Genomic DNA, 20,207 nt, shown 5'->3' on the forward strand with positions numbered 1-20,207 from the left:
TTGAGCAAATGGCCCTGTGCCTCAGTTTCCTACCCTGTAAAGAGGAGCTAATAACAGCTCCCATCTGACTGGGGTCTCGTGAACACTACATGAGCTGACACGGTCAGAGTCCCAGTAGTCACTGGTCACTTTTGTTAAGAAAAACCCTCACACCTGAACTCCCATGGGGGACAGGGAGTGTACTTCCCCCCCCACAATGCTCCAAGCACATAATGCCAAGGACCCTCTAAAAAGCAAGGTACTGAGGTATGTTCCCAACAATGCTGAGAGCACCTGCCTTCCCCACCCCTGCGTGGGTCTCTATCGTGGCTTCCAGGTTCCTTCTGCTGCTTGGTAGCTGCATGCTGTTAAGGCAGTTACCCTATCTTTCACAGCGTCAGCTTCCTTATCTGCAAAGTGGAAACGATACCAAGCTCAATCTCAAGGTTGTACAGCGAAAAGGAAGTGAGGTGTGTACCTCAAGCCGTCTGCACCCAGTGTCTGGAGCACAACAGGGCCTTCATGCCCCCGTTGGAAGCTCTCCACTTGCAGGACCTCCCCGGCCAGCACTGCCTCCCTCCCTACCTGGCCCAACACCTGTGCACAGCGCTCCTGCCACCTGCACATCTTCACTTCCGGTTGCCCTTGGAACACACAGAACCCGTTCCCACCTCCAGACCTTTCCTCTTGCAGTCCTTCTTGGTCTCTCTACCTCTCTGGCATTTATTCATTTTATTCATTCGTTTGTCCATAATGGATAAATTACCCCATAATACTGTGGTGTATCTTTCAGAAGAAAGGACGTTCCTTCTCCTACATAGCCACGAGGCAACCATCAAAACAGGCAATTAACACTGAGGCATTATGCCATCAGATCCCAGACCCTACCTATTTCCAGCTTGTTAATTGCCTCCGTAATGCTCTTTGTAAGACAAGGACCAGGCTATGATCGTGTGTTACACCTGATCATCACACCATCACAGCGCCCAGGTCTTGGCTTTGAGGACCGTTCCACACCGAATGGAGCAAGGGCTCCTTGAAGAAGCGGCTGACCACAGGAGCAGGGAAAGTGCACGATAAGCCTTGAATCCTTGCCTCAGAAAGTAAGGACGCACCCCAAGAATGGTGGGGATTCGTCAAAAAAGACACAGGACCCAGCTAACAGTATCTGGGGCTCAAACAGGCACAACTGAAGCATTGCAACAAACATATAGTAATCAATTTTAATTCTTGGAGTCAAACAGGGCACAAGAGTCTGTTCTGTTTTAGATCAACATGTGGGGGGGAAGGGGGCAGATCTATGTCTCTGTGGCAACCTTTAAGTATCTCCCCACAAAATCTGTATGGCTTATTAATTTAATGAGTCAAAACACTTACTAACTTTCCAACATTCCATATATTATACACAATACTTCATATAGAGATACAATTGTATCTAACTTTAGGTATAGAAACCTGGCAGGCACCACCTTCACCAATTGCCAGGAATGGGAATGAATCAAGGTTGGGAGCTTTCTGAAACTAACCCCTCCCCCCGCCCCCAAGAACACAGCCTTGTTTCTCAGCTGTTCCTGCCCCAAGTGCACAAATTGCAAGGAAGCATCAAACTTAACCGAGACCTGAAAAGAACGGAGTCTAGAAAATAATTGGCGTATGCTCTTTGAAATATGCCTTGGGGTGGGGGGGTGTGGGGGCAAAAGGCAAGGACAGTGTGGGAGGGCTGCTCGTTTTCAACTGTCTCTCATCCCGAGAGCCAGGCTTTGTCTGGTTTGCTGCTGGGTTCCTAGTGTCTGGTGCATAGCACTTGCTCAGTTAAACGCTTGTGGAATAACGCCATCTCGGACGCGATGTGGGGTCTCTAAAGGGCTCAGCATGGGACTGGAAACTCTCCCCAGGGGGAACCTGGAATCTGCTCAAAGCCCCAACTCGCTTCCCTTGAAGAGTCACAGGGAAGAGCAAGGAAGGAGGCGTGGGAATGTGGTGGTGGACCCATGACACTGGTGTCCTCTACAAGGTTCCAGGAACTCTTCCTCTGACAGGTTCACACATGCCCACAGCATCCTGTGGCAGAAAAGGCGAAATACAAAGTCCAGGTAACTTTTCCTCTGATAAGTTCACACATGCCCACAGTATCCTTCGGCAGACACGGCAAAGGTGTCACTTGAGCTCTGATTTTGAATAAAGAGAAACAGAGAGGGCAAGAAAACATGGACAAAGTCACACAGCAGAAGAGCTACTATGATAAAGTCAAGCCACCCTGGCAGGGGAGACTAAAACATGACATCTGTAGCAGTCAGGGTGGCTATCTTTGATCTGTTCCAGAGGGCACATCCAAATACAGGCACGTGTATGCCCATAACCGCGTGCGCGTGCACATGCTCACGCGCCCGCGCACCACACACACACACATGCCAGCTGGCTTCACGGACAAGCAGGGGCTGCATTCAGGGGAAATCACAGCCTGCGACGAGCAGTAACATAAGAGCCTCCCTGAATATCACAGGGATGGAGGACAGAGATGCGATAAATAAGAGATGTAAAGAGTAATTACCAAGTGCGTGGGTCAAGCACACAGCAGGAGAAAATAATTTGAGTGTAAACTCTCAATCATGGGATTCCTGACCCACTGGAGTTGGCAGGCAACTCCAGGCTTCACTGCCAACCCAAACAGTGATGCCCTGCACACATTCTCTCTCTGACAGGCTGCAGTTCCCTCTCCTCCACAGACGCTCATCTCCAGGTCACGGCTGAGCAGAACTGATGAGTGGAAACCGTTTCCTTAGGTCCAGCCAAAGATTCATGTAAACAAAATCCCACCTGTCAAGTACTTACATTGTGCTTGGCACTTAGCTAAGCGCGTTAGGAGCATTACCTTATTGAATCTGCCCAAGAACCCTGCAAGATGGCCTGTTAACCGCACTTTCCATCTGGGAAAACTGAGGCCAGAGAGGTCAAGTAACTTGCCCATCAGGGCCCACGGCTGGCAAGAGGGGAGAGCTAGTGTCAGAACCCAGGTCTGTTGGCTTCTGAGTCCAAGGTGCATTCCAGTACATTAGTGTCTTCACCTTCTTCTAGAACTACAGAATGAACCCAACTAGATGAATGAAACAAGCCCGGAAGAGCTGGCCCTCCTGCTTGTCAGTTTCAAACATCAGCAGCCCCAGCACAGGACCAGGAACAGCAGGAAAGACCTAGGGCTTTTTAAGTCTACAAACTCCCCACAAGCAGCTTAAAAAAACAGACATAAAAGCTAGTGGAAGTCATATTAACAGAGATAGGAGCACCAGGACAAGGGAGGTGACTGCCCAATCACACCTGAGCATCCCTTTGGAAGAAACACTGCTGACCTGAATGAAACTTGGCTAGAGAATGATAACTGACACACAGGGCCGGAAAATCCCAGAAGGCCTAGAAAGGCTTAGCCTAAAGGCTCTGCCCCTTATATCCTACATGCTCATCATTCACTGAACAAACATGATATTTACAGCACACCAAGTTTTGCCCATTAAATTTTGCATTTCATTTTAGGAGTTCATAGATCTCCCCACAGCCGAAGTAAGGACTCCAGGTCAAAGACCCCTCTTCTAGGCAATGAGCAGTTTTTAAGGGTTTGAACAGTGACAAAATTTTCCAAAAACCCAGTCTGGGGCTGACAAAAGGATCGGGTGGGGCAGAGGGGTAAGTTAGGAGTTACTGCAGACGTGACTCACTTTGTTTTCTTCCCCACGGGGGGGGGGGGGGGGGGGGGGGGAGAGGATTAATAAAACACGGCGGGGGGGGGGGGGGGGGGGGGGGGCGGCAGGAGTCATTTTAAAATCAGGCCATGAGGGGCGCCTAGGTGGCTCAGTGGGTTGGGGCCTCTGCCTTCCGCTTGGGTCATGATCCCAGGGTCCTAGGATCGAGCCCCACATCGGGCTCTCGCTTAGCGGGGACCCTTCTTCCTCCTCTCTCTCTCTGCCTGCCTCTCTGCCTACTTGTGGTCTCTGTCAAATAAATAAATAAAATCTTAAAAAAATAAAATAAAATAAAATAAGGCCATGAACTCCCTGCTCGTTCCCTTCACTGACCTCTAGGTCCTGAAGGATGTCTTCACCCAGGGGCCCGGAGAGATGCCTATAGTTCACGGCCCCGCCAAGAGGAGCATCTCCCACTCAGAATAAAACCCAAGCCCCAGAGCGCAAACGGCCAATCCAAAGGGCGCACCCTGTGTGATTCCATTTATGTTAACATTCTTGAAATGACAAAATTATAGAAATGGAGAACAGATTCACGGTTGGCGGGTAGGAAGAGAGGTCGGTGTGGCTATAAAAGGCAACACAAGGGATCCCGGTATCGCTGTGGCTGGGCTGGAGACACAGACCTCAGCATGTGACAAAACTGCCCGGAACTACGCACATGCGCACAAACGCACACATGCGCAGATGCGTCCGAGTAAACAGGTGCCTCCTGAACGAGATCAGGGGATGTCAATATCCTGGTCGTGGTGCTGTACTACCTGTTTCCTAAGTGGGTGCTCTTGGGGGAGCCTGACTCTATGCTTTCTTACGACTGCAGGTGAGTCACAAATATCTTAAAAAGTGTAAGAAAATGCAAAACCCAAACCAAGCAAAACCACCAAAAACCCCTGAGCCCCGTGATCGTCTGGCCCCTGCTACACGTTCCATTTCCCCTGTACCGCCTCCCAGTCCCCCACAAGTCTTCCGTCCCGCTGGCTTCTGAGCACCTGGACATGCTCCGAGCCTTTACACCCAGAAACCCCACCTAATGAGAGGTCCCCCGTTACCTCTTATCACAGCACCCTGTTTATTCCTGTCATATACTTATCACCATCTCTAATCGTATCGCGGAGGTTACACGTGTGAATGTTTGTTTTATTTCAGGATGTAGATAGCAAAGATTGAAAGATCCTACTGTAAAAATGTTTTCAACTTCCCCAGGTCAAAATACACCATTAAAAAAAAAAAAAAAAAAAAAAAAAGCAAGCAAAGACCGGGAAAAGATAGCAATCTACACTGCAGAGGGTTAAGGGCCTTCATATATAAAGAAGTTTAGAAATCAATAAGACAAAGGTCCCTTTACGAAAAAGAGGTAAAGAGGGCGACTGGGTGGCTCAGTGGGTTAAGCCTCTGTCTTCGGCCCAGGTCATGATCTCAGGGTTCTGGGATGGAGCCCCACATCAGGTTCTCTGCTCGGGGGGAGCTTGCTTCCCCCTCTCTCTCTTCCTGCCTCTCTGCCTACTTGTGATCCCTCTCTCTGTGTCAAATAAATAAATAAAATCTTTTAAAAAAGAAAAGGAGGTAAAGGATGTAAGCGATTCACCCAAAACATGTTTCATCTCGGCAAAATAGGAAACCCTCTCATTCTGCTTATTAGCTCATGACGTTGGGAGTGTCAAAGATCACCTGTAGCATTCAAATTTCTCTATATACGTACTGTTTGTCTCCCCACCATAAGAATAGAAGCCCCAAGCCCCAAGAGGGCAGAGCTTTATGGCCGTTGTTTTGTCCCCAGGACCCGAACAGTGCCTGACACATATGTAGTGTGTGCTCAGTAAACATCTATTAAATGTTATTGCTTGAAAGTCAAGAGTAACAAATTCTAGGATCTATTTTTAAACACCGAGTACCAGGCTTTTGCTTATGGTAATGGCTATGCACACAGCTCTATGAGGTGGGGGAGTTAAACCTCCCCCCTCTTTTACAGATGAAGAGACTGAGGCACAGAGAAGTTACAAGCTGCCTGAACCCAGGCAGCCTCGCTCCAGTACCCATGTGCCTGACTGCTGATTTTGCTGCCTTTTGAAATGCAGCCCCTGCCACCCTGGGATGTGGTGCTGTTGGCCTCAATTGAGGGTGAGAGGCGGCAAGCGGCAAGCGACAAAGCCAAGGTCAGGGAGGGAGGAAGCAGCCCTTGGTGAGAATCTGAGCCTGCAACACGTGGGAAAACCCTCCTGCTGGCAATGAGGTACTCTTAACTTACTCTTTATTTGGGAGGACGTGAGTGGCAAGTCTTGAAATGTCAGAGGCCAGCAGCAGTCGGGAAGTGACCTGGCGGCTCTTCCTGAGCCCGATGGGGTGCAGGGCCTCCTGCTCTCCACTCCTCTTCCCTCTCTTGACCGCAAACCGGCTTGAAGGCAGGCTGGATGGGCAGACAGGATGCAGCCAGTCCCATGACAAGCGAACATGAAGAGGAAGCCAGTGACAGTGGGGGCTCCGGGTGGCCTCGCTGGTGAGCCGCTGACCCCCGGAGCTCCAGACTGTAGTCGGCCAGGAGCTTCCTCTGTCCTCTGGGACAGCTGGGCTGCCCTGGCAGGGGGCCAGAGACACACTCCTCCCCGGAGCAGCAGCCTTCCCAGAACTGCTGCCCGGCTGGGGTTCCCAGAACCGGCAGCTGCGTCAGTGGCCCCACCCAGCTGGTGATGCAGGCCCGGCCAGGGTCCCAAAAAGGCCTGGCCTCTGCCTCCTTGGCTCGCAGCCCAGCGGGTGGACAGGACAGGTGGCGGTAGGCCGGTCCTACTCCCACTGCAGGCGAGAACCCAACAGGGTCCAGCAGGCTCCCTGTGGACCTACTGTGCACTCCAGCTCCTCGCCCACTCGCACGCACCCACGGGTGTTCCTGCTGTATTTTCTGAGCGCCTACTATGTGCCGGCAACCACCGAAGCGGAAAGCCATTCATTCATTCACTCATTCACCCATTCGTTTCTTCCTCCTTCCCTTTGACAAATACTTGGAAAAAGAAGTTACTGGAGGTTTCTGAGCAGAGATAGGACCCTATGAGACTTTTCAACCCATCCCTCTGGTTGTGTGTCTGAAAGGCCTATGGGGTCAAGGGCAGAAGCAAGCACTGGTGAGGAGCCTACTGCACTGGTCCAGGCAGCAGGCGCAGGGAAGGATTAGCAGGAACGGGCCGACTTCTAGATCGGCTGAAGGCAGAGCCAACAGGATTCGCCAACAGAATGGACTTTGGGAAGAGAATGGATCGGGGTTGAGTGTGACCGTCGTTCGTTCCTGAGCTAACAGAAGGCTGGGGCTGCCCTGGATCAGGGTGCCACGGAGTGGGGGGCGGGGCGTGTGAGAAAGAGGCCTGCCGGGGGGCAGCAGAGCGGGGGTTGTGGGAAGCAGCATCAGGAAAGGTAAGGGCTGTTCGGGGAAGTTCCACACGGGTCCTCGAGGGTCAGGTGTCCCTAGAGGGATGATTGAGAACTCCCCAGGGAGGGCAGGGGTGGGGGCCTGGAGAGGGAACAGAATAGCCTGCTGTAGGCTCTTGAGGACAGGCAACATCTCATCCAGAGCTCCCCACCCCCCCTCAATAAACGACCGTGCGTCTTCTATTTTTATTTCTACACTTACATAGTGCCCCCTTAGTGCCAGGCACTGTTTGAGATGCTTTAAGTCCTCCCTGTGAGGAGGGGACTACAATGTTTGATCCTGACGGGTCTTAGGAGAGGGAAAGGTCAGGGGAAGGGATGCATGAGGAATGAGGGCATAGTCAGGGAGGAGGGGGAGCACAGGCCCTTGGCTACATCGACAAAGAGAAAGAAGAGGTCACAGGGCCAGAGGACAATACTGTCAAGTAGGCATAGCACGTGATTCAGACTCCGTCCATCCCCAGGGCAGGCCGTTAAGCAGGAGAGGAGCTGTGCATCCGCCGGGAGGTCCACTCCAGCTTGTGTGTGGAGAAGGGCTGGGGGTTTGAGCCCCATGTGGCTGGGTTAGGAGGGCAGGGGCTGCTGGAGGAGAGGGGCTGACTCAGCCCTGCGTGGGAAGTAGAGGTTAACTTGCTCATGGGTGGTGGTGATGGGGGGAGGGGACTGGGAGGCAGAAGTGGCCTAAGGCTGGGCAGTAGGTGGCAATGGGTGGCACCAGGAAGATCACATGCCCAGCCACACTGTGGACGTGGCAAGTCTGAGCGGGTGGTGGGCCCCGGAGGGCATCTAGGAGGCAGTATGTTCTACTGGCCTGGAGCGGGTGGTGGGCCCCGGAGGGCATGTAGGAGGCAGTATGTTCTACTGGCCTGGAGCTCAGAAGGAAGGCTCAGGCTGGAGACAGGCCTGAGAGTCATCAGCTGTGTCTGAAGCCCAGGGGGTTGTGCAGAGAGAGACAGAGCCTTGTCTGAGAAGGCCAGGAGGGGGCTGGAGACCATGGGACGTGGCTGGAGGGGACACTGTCTTGGGGACACTCAGGTTGGCTATACCTACATTGAGTCCAAGCTGCCGATGGGAAGCCTGCAGAGGTGGTGAGCCCCACGGAGAAGCCTGGAAGCCATGCCCATCCTCAGAACGTCCCCAGAGGCCCCAAGGAAGAGGCGGAGCCCGAGGGACCTGCAAATCCAGACATGCAGTCTGGAGTAGCAGCTGACCGCCCCCCCGCCCCCGGTCACTGGCAAACCCATTTCTCTGCTCACCACTCAGCCCTCGTGGCCTATCACATACACACGTGTCCTGTGCATGTCCAAAGGCCCCCCTGGGACGCCAGTGCCCACAAGGCCGAAGGCTGTGTCCACCCTGTTCATTGCTGGGGCCCTAGAACCTAGGACATGCTCAGCACACCCGGCGGGGGGGAGGGGGATCCAAGGGTATTTGCTGAATGCAGCCGTCCCTGATGAAGACGTGGACACAGACCCCCAAGCAGGAATTATCCATTATCCACCCCTCACAGCCGGATAAACACTGACCAATTCTGGCTCAGAATCTCCTTAGATTCCTTTATGCAGGCCCTGAACTTGGCCACCGGGGAAACTGACCTTGGAGAGCTGGTAATTGGGGCATTACCATGATTATGGCCCTGGCCCCGGGACACTGATTAGATTTTGGCTGTCTTAGTGACAGTCATGGCTCCCAGCGGGCCTGCTTCCTGAGGTCTGTTGAAGGCACCGTGAACGCCCCTGCGTGTCCCCAGTTCCTCCAGCCATTAGAGATCATACCCTGGGCCCTTCCGCCTGTGACTGCCACCCCCACCTCCCAGAATGCCCGGCCTTAGTCTCTGTCACACCAGACTCTGCTCTGCACTTGAACTTCACCGATGGGCTTAACCCTGACATCAACCCAAAGACTATGGCAGGTGCAGTTTTATCCCCACTGCAGACGCAGGAAGCATTTGGGCTAGAAATGGCTTCTGGCCCTGTTTGCCCAGCCCTCGCCCCTGAACTTGTCTCAACAACGACCAGGACTTTGCCCCCTGGGTGAACCCAGAGCTGGGCCAATCAGGTCCACACAAAGAAGAGCTCTCTGTTCACTTTCTGTCTGCAGACGGGCACTGCAGGGGAGGAGTCTCTCCCCGAGCTCTTCCCATTGTCCACCCCCCCCCATTATTCCTGGCACAGTCAGGGACACATGGACGTATGGAGTCACTCAGGCAGGGACCCCAGTGCCTCGGAGACACAGAAGCCTAACTCTGGGCCTGAGTGGCCAGGCCTTGCCCTGATTGTCTTGGCAAGCTGGGGTTCTTCTCAGGGCCTCTGTCTCGTCATCTATGAAGTGAGGGCAGAACCACTTGCCTCGCCGGTGCTGCAAGGAGACAAGGAGACCAGGGCGGAAGAGGCCCTGCGACAGCAGGGATGGAGCAGGGAACAAAAGCTCATCTCCAAGCATAACATAAAGGCTCTGAGACCCCGAGTCCCCGACATTGGCCATATCAGGTCTCACGGGGGCATATGGAAGAGGAAGCTGGGCGCCAAAGGGCAGATCGACTCCATTGACAAGAAGTTCCAAAGGAGACAAACTGATCTTGGGGTGATAAGTCAGGAACTGTCCCTGGTTTGGGGGGGCAGGAGGGAAGCTTCGGGGGGACTGGCCAAGCTCTGTTTCTAGGCGGCGTTCTGCACATTTTTGCACACCAAGGGAAAAGGCACGAAGCTGTGCACCCGTCTGCACAGAGGGAGGAAAAGGGAAGAAGGAGGAGAGAGGCCATGCCCTCTGGGCTCGGGGCGGCCAGCACCTCCCCCCACCCCCCCAGACCCAGCAATCCTCTCCAGATAGCAATTCCAGCCCCCCTCGGTCTTTTCTGGGGCCACCGACTCTCCATTCACCTGCCTCTGCTCTCACGGCTCACAGCCATATCCCCCACCCAGAGTCGACCCAAGGATCTAAGGGAGCTCAGACACATGACGGACAGACCCATATGACATGACACATGACAGCGCGGTGGGCCCAGGGCCAGTCCTGAAGAGCAACTGTCACTCCAACAAAGCTGCTTTTTGTCACCTCCGCGAAGGCCTGGGCATTGCTAGGTCTCTTGACATCTCGAAAAGAAGCTTGAAATCCAGATTTCCATGCCCCTTTTCCTAAGTTTTTAAAATCTGGAAAGCAGTTCCAATTTCAAAACCCACACCACAGATCTGTCGTCCCTCTTTGGCTTCCAACCACAAGCTGACGTCCTCCAGGGTCGGGGGCGAGGGTGTCCCAGGATGCCGCCACCAAGACGCACAAGCAGTCACAGGTGGAGACCCCATAGCTGCCTTTTCAAAGGTCCCCTGCCCTCTGTCCCTATTAGCTCTTGTTCATTACGGGATGTGGTTGTCAGGGTGATGAGAATGGAGTGGAGCTGGAGAACCACAGCCCCCTCCCCAAATCGCCTCTTCTTTGTGGCCCAGCGGCATCCTGGGGGCAAGGGAGGAGAGTCAAAATTCTGCAAGCCCCATGCCTTCCTCTTTCGTAGGGGAGGAGGCCCGCCTGCCAATGCTGCGCTCTCCCAGCCCGGCTCCACCAGTCCCCAAATGTGCCACAGACTCCCCCCTCGATGCCCACCTCCTGTGCCACCCCCACGGACCTGACTGCTCAAACCCTGCTCTTCCCTCAGCCCTTCCCCTGGCTGTCCCTCTGTCCCAGCATCCCTGCCAGTCTCAGCAGTACTGGGCTGTGCCTTCTTTCCTCTCCTTTTCTGGACTGAAAGTTCTCCAGGCCAGAGACCGTGTCTTACTCATCGTCTGTGGGAACAGAGGAGGCAGCCAGCCAGGGGCAGCCGCCGAGAAATTGATCTTCACCCTCGGGGAGTGGTCCCTGCCCTCCAGGTCCTCCTCCGTCCTCACTGCCTGGAACGTCAGCCCATGTTCACACCCAGTGACTAACCCCCGCACAGGGATGTTGGCAGCACTTTTCATATCCAAGACCGTCGCTATTTTCACAGGAACTGGAGAGAGAGGCAAAGTGAGTCATAGCCCCATTTTATGGATGAAGAAAGTAAGACCCAAACAGGCCAAAGGACGTGCCGCAGATTACAGAGCAAGTGGATTGCCAAGCCGAGACTGAGATGCACGTTGTTTTTTGTTTTTAATTTATGTGGCTCCAAGACTAAGGTCAAAGAAAAGTCACGAAAATGCATAAAAAGAGAACAGGTATAGGAATATTAATACCGAATAAAGTGGAATTCAAGGCAACAAAGTATAAAAGAGAGAAAGGTGGGTGTTTTATGATAAGAGCAACAATTCACCAAGAAGGTATAAAAATCATGAACCCTCCTTCTACTCATATATTCTATTTCTATGCACCAAACAGTATGGGTTTGAAAGTAAAGAAAAAACAAAAACAGACACAAAAACAGAAAATATGAACGATGTAATGATCAAGCTTGAGCTCATAGATTTCTAAAACTTTACACCCAACAGAAAATATACATCCTTTCAAATACATGAAGAACATACAGAAAAACTGACCAGAGGAATCTTACAAGGACCTCAACGAATTCTCCGACACTGATCTCACACAAGTCATAAATACTGACCACTATGCCATAAACATAGACTCCAACAATACAAAGATAACTTTAAAAAAAGCCATGCGCCTTAAAAAAAAAAAAAAAAGTTTGAAGTACATAACATTTGCAATCAAAAGGGAAATTGTAAATTATTTTAGCAATGAACGACATTGTGTAAGAAAGACCTGTGGAATGAAGCCAAAGGAGTACTCAGAGGAAAAAACATAGCCACTTAGCCTGAAGCAGATTTACTAGAAAACAAGAAAGCCTGAAAACAAGTGTTAGCCTCAGATAAGAAGGAGTTTCAGAATGGAAGAAATTTTGATGGACAGCAATGTAGAAGAGGAGGTTTTAGCTGGAAAGCACAATGTGAACTCCAAGGGGGATGTGACCACTCAGAAGCATGATTGCAGGTTATATCAACAGAGGTATGGGCTCCAAATCCAAAGAGGTGATAGTCTCCCTCCCCCTGTGGCTGGGCAGGCTTTGGTGGGAGGCAATGGGTTTGACTTTGAGCAACTGGATCATGTCTGAAGCCAGGCTGAATTCTTTACAATTCCCTGAGTCCGGAAGAATGACTGAAAGAACTAGGACTCTGAATTTCGAGTAAGAGAAAAACTGGGCTCAGATTGGAGGGCACTGGTTACTACTTCCAAAGGGTAGAACCAGAGCCAGAACGTAAACACTACTCGAAAGTTAATTTGGCTAAATCTCAGGAAAGATTTTTCTCCCAGTTAGAGCTGTCCAGCTGTGAAAATGGGGCTTCTGGTAGGCCTACACTCCATCTCCAGATGCAAGATTGTTAAGAGGCTGCGGCTCCACGGGCTTGGAGGGCTGCCTGTCCACAGATCTGGTGTCTCTCCTCTCCACAGAAGTTCTGTTTCCTCTTTTGAAAAGACAGAACACTCTCCTGGCACAAGAAAACCTCGGGGCCACCCCAGTTCTCCAAAATGGCGGCTGGTAACTCTGCTCCTTCACTTCTGACCAAGAAAGGTAGTTTCTTTTAGACGCTACTCCTTGGGCTGGATGGCTCAGAAGAGCAGTTAAATGCACAGGCTCCCGGGTCAGCAGCCTCAAGGTTGAACCCAGACTCTGTCCCTTTGGCGTTGTGTCACCCAGAACAGCCCCCACCCTGAGCCTCAGTTTCCTCCTCAGGGAAATGGGGAGGCACCTGCTCGCCTACCCACCTTCACCTAGCTCAGTGCCTGATGTGGAGAGGGGCCTCTACTCATCCCCTTCCACACACCGCCCCCCCCCCACCCCGTGCTTTGGTGTGTCCTCGCTGTTTGGGGCCAGGAAGGTTCTCGTTGGTAAAATGATAAGTACAATGATTAGTTCAGGAAACACCATCCTGATCTGGATCCGACCACATGATGTGTTGAAACACCGTGGTGAAGACCGAGGATGCTGGAGCTGCTGGCTTCACAGCTGTGCGCTGCCACCTGTGTGGCCCTGGCCAAGTCACTCAACGACTCTGTGCCGGTTGCTTCATCTATAAAGTTTGGATGAGAGCAGCTCCTACTCTGCCGGCTCCTTTCACAAGGTGAATGAGGTACCTGCAGATGTCTGGTTTTCTGTTTTACCTCCCCGACCTGTGTTCCTTCCCCTCTCAGTCTTGCTCAATTCCTTCCAACCACAGCAGTTTTTTTGGAGGGTCAGACATACCAAGCTTGGTCCCATCTCGGGCCCTTTGCACCTGCTGTCCCCTCTGCAGGAATCACTCTCTTATTTCCCTAGATGTCCACATGTCTTTTTTTTTTTACCTCAGGTCTTAGCTCAAAAGTCACCTCCCTCCCTAGAATGTCAGCTCCATGAGGGCTCTTGCTTCTGTGTCACTGTTGTGTCCCCTGTCCCTAACATGTCTGCTGAGGGAGTGTAAGCCTGGTGCTAACACTCAAGGCATGTGTGTACCCGTTACTTTTTGGTGTGCGGTCCGTCCCTTTATAAACCCGCTGCTCAGAAGGACAGTCCTTCCCTTTTAGGAAATGTTCCACCAAACCCAGGGGGCTAAGCTCTCTTCGCCTCACGGGGACTCACTTCCTCCCTCTCTCCCTGTGGCGGCGAGGGGGGACTCAGGTGCCAGCCCAGCTGGTGATCCTCTCCAGGGAGTCGGCGCCCAGGCCTGTTTGAGCGAAGCCCGGGGATCTCTAAAGCAAACTTGAGGCCCCTAGGGTGAGAATGAGTCAGTCAGAGCCAAACCTGAACTCTCAGAGGCCTGGTCACTTGTTGGGGAGGGAAAGACATGCATGTTTAGACAGATCTGTGCACCCAGAGCCAGGGACAAGCAGCAAGCCGGGCAGTGCGGTTGCTGGGGTGGACAAGACCTTCCCCGGGGTTCCCTCCACCTGGCCCGTTCTTCCCCCGGCCTCTGCCTCCGGCCTCTGCCCCCGGCAACTTCCTCAATGTCGCTCCTCACAGAGGCTGCCCTGGAGTCCGCACTCGCCCTGCTTTACTTTTCCTCCCAGTCCTGACGGGATATTCCCTGTTCTCCTGTGTGAAGTCCGGGCTGACCAGGCATGTCTCAGAATTCACGGTAACTCAGATTACAGAAAGGTCACCTGGTATAAAATCCCACCCGCCCTAACCACCCTGCCTCCCCACCAGGGGTCCAGCACTCCCCAGATCGCTCACATTCATTCCTCTGCAGAGAGACACACAAGCATTCGTATCAGGGAAGCATAAACACACACATTAAAGTGCCTCGTGATTAGTTCACCTGAGGTCTCGCTTCCCATGGGGTCATGGAAAAACTTTCAGTTTCCAGAGCCTGCAGACTTCAGCATTAGAAATAAGGGGTGGGGCGGGTAGAGCTGTCTATATCAGTTTGCTTGTGTTTTGCCTGTCTTCTTAACTGGAACTGAAATTCCAAGACAGCAGAGACTTTGTCCACTGCTCTATTGGGAGCTCCCGGAAATATTGATAAATATTCAAAGAAATAAATGAGCAAGCTAGGGGCTGGGTATGGAGAAGTGACTGTCCTAAGAAGAAGAGAAACAGTAATCACTGAGCCGTGGGCAAGGTGTCTATGGAAACTATCTCATGAACATCCCTCCAGCACCCATTTTAGTGACAGGCAAACTGAGGCTTAGAGAGGTTCAGCACCTTGCTCAAGATCCCATAGATAGGAAACAGCAAGGTCTAAATTTGAACCCAGCACCCCCACCCCCACCCCCAGCCCAGTCTGCAAGCCTGTACTCTCCTCTCTGCCTTGGGCTCTGAGAAGCAGTGACTTCCTGGAAGTCACACATCAGGGACACAACCTGTTTGGTGCAGGACACCCTGGCTACTGCAAGACCCTTCAGTCTCCGCTGGGCTTCTGGTCCACACTCCTGCAAGGGCAAGTTCATACGACATGCAGGCAAGCCACTGGCCCCTCTTCTAGCCTAGCCAAGGGAATTCAGGTCAGAAATGACCACGGAAAATGCTCAGAAAGCTGTCCCCCGGGGCTAAAGTGAGCAAACTGGCACAGTGGAAAGGAACGCAGGCTGGGAAGAAAAGCAGATTCAAATCCCTCCCTGTCACTTCCAAATATACGGCCTCGGCCAAGGCCACTGCACACATCCCTGGCAAAATAGGTAGATTAAATCCCATCCAGTGAGGTTCATTTATTTACTTAACAAACACATCGTGCTCATTCTGTGCCAGGCACTGTCTGGATGCTTGACCGTTATCCTTACATTTAATCATCACTACAGTAGTAAAAAGTCATCACTACCCTTTCATAAATGGGAAGACCGAGGTCCTGAGAAATTAGTCAACTGTAAACCCAACATCTGAACCTGGGCAATCTGGCTCCGGAGCCCTGGCTCTTAACCTCCACACTGTGCTTCCTAATGGGCAAAGAGTCATGAACATTTGTTGTGATGTACTATGCGAGGGAAATCACGTCAAGTATCTTAAAAAACATGTCCTCGGGGCGCCTGGGTGGCTCAGTGGGTTAAGCCGCTGCCTTCGGCTCAGGTCATGATCCCAGGGTCCTGGGATCGAGCCCCACATCGGGCTCTCTGCTCAGCGGGGAGCCTGCTTCCTCCTCTCTCTCTGTCCGCCTCTCTGCCTACTTGTGATCTCTGTCTGTCAAACAAATAAATAAAAAATCTTTAAAAAAAAAAAAAAAAAAAACATGTCCTCAACCTTCACGAAAGTCCAACTTGAAAAATGAGAAGCACCTAGTGTGGGGGGGTTCTGCCCCTGCCCCGCTCCCAGGTACCATCAAAGGCAGCTGAGGGCAGTGGGTCACTTGAACCCAAGCTCTCTCCTCCATCCTGTGGGGTAGAGGGGTGGGGATTTAGGGAGGGGGGGGCTCCAGGACAGGCTCTCTCCTCTTCTGATGGTGCATTTCAGCTTCATTTCTAAATCAGAGCAGCAGGAAACTGACTGCCTTAGGGGACCACCTCCCTACCCCAGCTTGACCTTTCTGCACCCCCAGGAATCGTGCTGTAGAAGGCACATCAATTAAGTGAGTCACTGCCCAGAATCTAGAAGTCCTCAGGTCATCCCAGACCTGCTGGTAACTGGGTACGTGGTAACCAGGGTGACTGACTCACCAGCCGGCTTCCCTCCTTGCTCCTTTCCCATGGCCTCCCTTCCAGATTTGGCTCTGGAGGTCCTGGGTGGGGCCTGGAAATCTGCACTGTGGTTGTCTGGGGCTCAGGCAAAGGTGAAGTGCACCGGGCCATGCTTCTCAGCATGGCATTCAAGGCCTTCCACGATGTGGCCACACCCACCTTCCCATCCATGTGTGGCTTCTCCCCCCTCCCCAGCACCACTGGAGCCATGCTCAGCAGGAGCCCAGTAGGTGCTAATAAATGAGCGGATGGCTAGGACAGGTTGCCTCCCATGCCACACACCTCAGCATCCTCACCTGTAGCCACAGGGCAGATGAACGGCACTCAAGGGGACTCTGCAGGACCCTGAATGTCCCCTGACTGTGGGGGAGAGAGGTATACACCCTCAGTCTCCCCATTGGACTTTAGGATTTTAGTAAAGGCACTGATGTCCCAGCAAATGCCCACATTTCTAAAAGAGGCCACTCTTAGGGAGGAACCTCACAGAGGGCTGGGGGAGAACAGAGCAGACGCTAGGCCTCCAGGAGGATCAGTGCTGGCCGGAGAGTCATCGACCAATCCCAGCAGCAGGGACACGGAGTTTGCCAGGTCGTCAGTCTTGCCTGATCTAAGAAATCTAGATTGTGCGTGTGTGTGTATGCGCGCGCTTTAAAATCCAGACTCCCAGGTTTACTGAATCTGAATCTCACTGAAGGCAGCCTGGGAATCTGCCTTTTAATAAAATCCCGGGGATAATTTGTTTATGGGATAGTTTGACAAGTATCATGGACAGGTGGAAGACAGCAGGCTCTGGCACCCGACCACCGGGGGCTGAACCCTGCTGCACACTTTGCAGTCAGGAGTCACCTCGGGCAAACGATTTAAACTGCCCCGGGGGCCTAGTGTCCTCATCTGAAAAACGGACTGATTCACACACCGTACCAACCAAAACGGTTGTTCTGCGATTTAACTCAGAATATTTCCAAAGATCCAGACAGAACCTGTACAAAATTAGTCCAGTATTTGATCTCTATTATGACTGGGTCAATCCAATATTCAAATAAGGAGAGAAAGGGTCGACAGGACGCGATTTCCCCAGACGCCTCGACCTGGTCACCAAGTTCAGTTTTCGGAACTCCCCCGCCCCCATCCGATCCTCACCCACTTCCTGCGCTCGGGGTTAGGGGGTGATCTCCGCGACCAGGGGGCTTCGTGGTCCAAGTCCCGCCTGACCCCACGCTCACGACGTCCCCAAGTCCCCGAAGGGGCCGTCTCCGCTGGCGTCTCCGGGTCAGCACGAATCTGAGGGGGCGCGCCGGGGATCCTCGGCTCCGCGCGCCCGCTGGCCCCGGGCGACCCGGGTCGATCCCGGCGCCGCTCGAGACGCGGGGAGGGGCGGGCTCCGGGAGGCCCCCAGATGCGGTCGGGGCGGCCCCGGGGGCCCCAGCCGCCCCAGGCCGCGCCGGCGGTCGCGCCCCTCCCTGGGCCGATCGCCCGCTTCCGCCCCGCGCGCGGGCCCCGCGTCCTACCTGCGCGCCCCGGGTCCATTCGCCGCGCCGCCGCCCGAGCTGGAAGTGGGGGACCCGGGATCACCCGTCCTCCCCGCGCCGCGCGGGGCTTTCCTGAGCTCGCCAGCCCGCCCGCCCCGGTTTCCTGCGTCCCGCCTTCCTGCGCCCCGCCCCTCACCACCCGCCCCGCCCCGCCCCGCCGCAGGCCCCGCCCCGCGCCGCCCCGTGGCCCGCCCCCACGCCCTGCTGCTCCGGGCTTCGCGCCCTGCTGCTCCGGGCTTCCAGCCCCGCGCTCCGCGCCCTGCGCCCTCTGTGGCCGGCCTCGGACCTCGCAGCGGGCAGCCCCGGCACCCGGGCCCGGCCCCTCCTGGGCGCACGGCCGCCCCCGTGGAGAACTCCGCGGTGCTTACCCCTGACTCGCGGACCAAAGTCCCAGCTCCTGCGGGCGGCCCCCCAGCCGCGCTTTGCGGAGGGCTGGGTGCCTCTGGGGCTGGGAGCGGGCAGGGCTGGGGTGGGGATTGGCCAGCTCTCTTCCTTTACCCCTTCCTGACAGCCCGGTTTCTGGCTTCTGCGAAGTGCCCTTGGGTGTTTTTCCCTCCAGTGTTTACTGAGCGCCTCCCCTATGCCAGGCGCCACAAGAATTTAGATATCGAAGCAAGCCTTCTATCAGTAGCTCGTACAATCTGGTAAACTCTGCTCCGAGGCTCTGCACATGGTGACTCATTCGATCCTCACGACTGCCTTATGAAGGAGCTGTATTACTACAGCTCATTTTACAGATGGGGAAACTGAGGCACAGAGGGGCAACTTGCTGAGAATCACTCAGCAGGTGTGGGATTTGAGCCTAGGCACCACAGACCACTAACCACTGGACACCAAAAGAGCCCATGGGGAGCCAGACGGTGGGAAAGAACACTGAGGATTAAAGTATTTCAGCTAAGAAGAGGTCCCAAGAGAAAAGTTAAATGGAGAGGGAGGTATAAGGCCAGTGGAGCTGGTGTTTGAGAGGTGTCCCTGATGAGATATTTGAACTGAACCTGAAAAGAATATGGGGGGAAACTAGGGACCGAAAACAGAATGTGCAAAGGCCCTGGGATGGCATTTTGGAGGAATTGTCTGGAGGCTAGCTTGGCTGGAGAACTTTGAGGAGGGGAGAGTGGGAGGTGGTGGGGTAAGAGATGTGCAGAATCAGGCTGTGTATTGCTGGGAACCCGGAGGATAATTTGACCACATCTCAGCCTCAAAGATCTCCTGGTCTTAGAGTGGAAACAAACTTCTCAGAGCCATGGACAACCCAATGGGGTTGCTGTGGTTGGAGGGGGGCAGTGAGCCAGGGAAGCAGGGAGTAAGGGTTGGCTTCCTGGAGGAGGAGACACGGTACTTCCATTCTCTTTCATTATTCTTCATGCTTTCGTTCTTTCTCAGCCCTGCTGCCTAACCCTGTGACAAGTGCTGAAGACACAGATATGAAGATAGGAAATAAGCATGATCCTTGCTCTCTGAGACCTCATAACTCGAGTATGTGACAATAGACAGTCAACAGTATCCGGGAGTCAAGGATGGCTTCCTGGAGGAGGTGGCCTCTGATGGTCCCTCCATAGGTCAGTGTGGGAGAGAGAGGAAGAAAAGGGAAAGGCATTCATTCAGGCAGAGAGGGTGAGGTGAGCCTGGAGGCAAGAAAAACTACAATTATTCAGCATCTACATACTGATGTCTTGGTGAGCCAGGCCCTGAGCTGGCGGCTGGGGAGAGTAAGAAATACAGACCCATCTCCCGCTTTCCCAGCCCTGGGGGTCTGGGTAGGGCCCAGACAAGTGAGAAACGCAAGCAGTTGGATATAATGAACCCTGGAGGGGGGCAGGCCAGGCAGACAAGCGGAGAGCCCTCGGCAAGGACATGCAGCTTGGCCAGACAAGCCGCGAATTCCAACAGGTCCGATAGGGATTCTGCATTTCACATGGATTCCACAAAGAGCAACGGGGGCAGCAGACATCGCCTTCATGTACACAGGTTCGATTCTGCCTAGAAAAGCTTGCATGCACCTTCATGCCCATCCTTACAACCACTCGCTCACATTCCCCAAACACATTCGCAGTCATAGACTCACACCTACACACACACACACACACACACACACACACACACCTGCAGCCCTTCATACTCACCCACGCACACTCACTCACCCGTATGTTGACTTACACTCATCCACACTCTCCACGCGCTCGCACTGAGGCACACTCACACCACTGCACGCATTCACACCCACACGCAGGGACTCAAATTCATACACAACTGACCCTTGAACACCATGGGTGGGGGAGGGTCAGGGGTGCTGACCCCTGGGCAGTGGAAAATCCACAGGTAACTTTTGACTCCCCAAATACCTAACTAATAGCCTTCTGTTGACGGGAAGCTTTACTGACAACAGAAACAGTTGATTAAATATCTTGCATATTATATGTATTATATACTGTATTTTTAATTA

At 53.4% G+C, this 20,207-nt stretch overlaps 1 protein-coding gene across 3 annotated transcripts in view; it reads right to left on the reverse strand.

The window, feature by feature from the left end:
• The window catches only part of IL4R (interleukin 4 receptor), a 35,464-nt gene extending 17,629 nt beyond the window's left edge, over positions 1–17,835 (reverse strand). Inside the window, exons 1-2 of one of the 3 annotated variants that reach the window (XM_032842763.1) lie at positions 17,744–17,808; positions 5,959–6,117 (exon numbers count right to left, since the gene is read on the reverse strand). The gene's annotated coding sequence lies outside the window, so the exon portion shown is untranslated. Of the gene's footprint in view, positions 1–5,958; positions 6,118–17,743 lie in introns of all 3 variants that reach the window. The other 2 variants (XM_032842765.1, XM_032842764.1) reach the window with 2 other exon arrangements.
• Positions 17,836–20,207: the final 2,372 nt, after the last annotated feature.

This window comes from Lontra canadensis, unplaced genomic scaffold, assembly GCF_010015895.1.
Source record: "Lontra canadensis isolate GAN:19392208 unplaced genomic scaffold, GSC_riverotter_1.0 scaffold132, whole genome shotgun sequence".
Lineage (NCBI taxonomy): Eukaryota > Metazoa > Chordata > Mammalia > Carnivora > Mustelidae > Lontra > Lontra canadensis.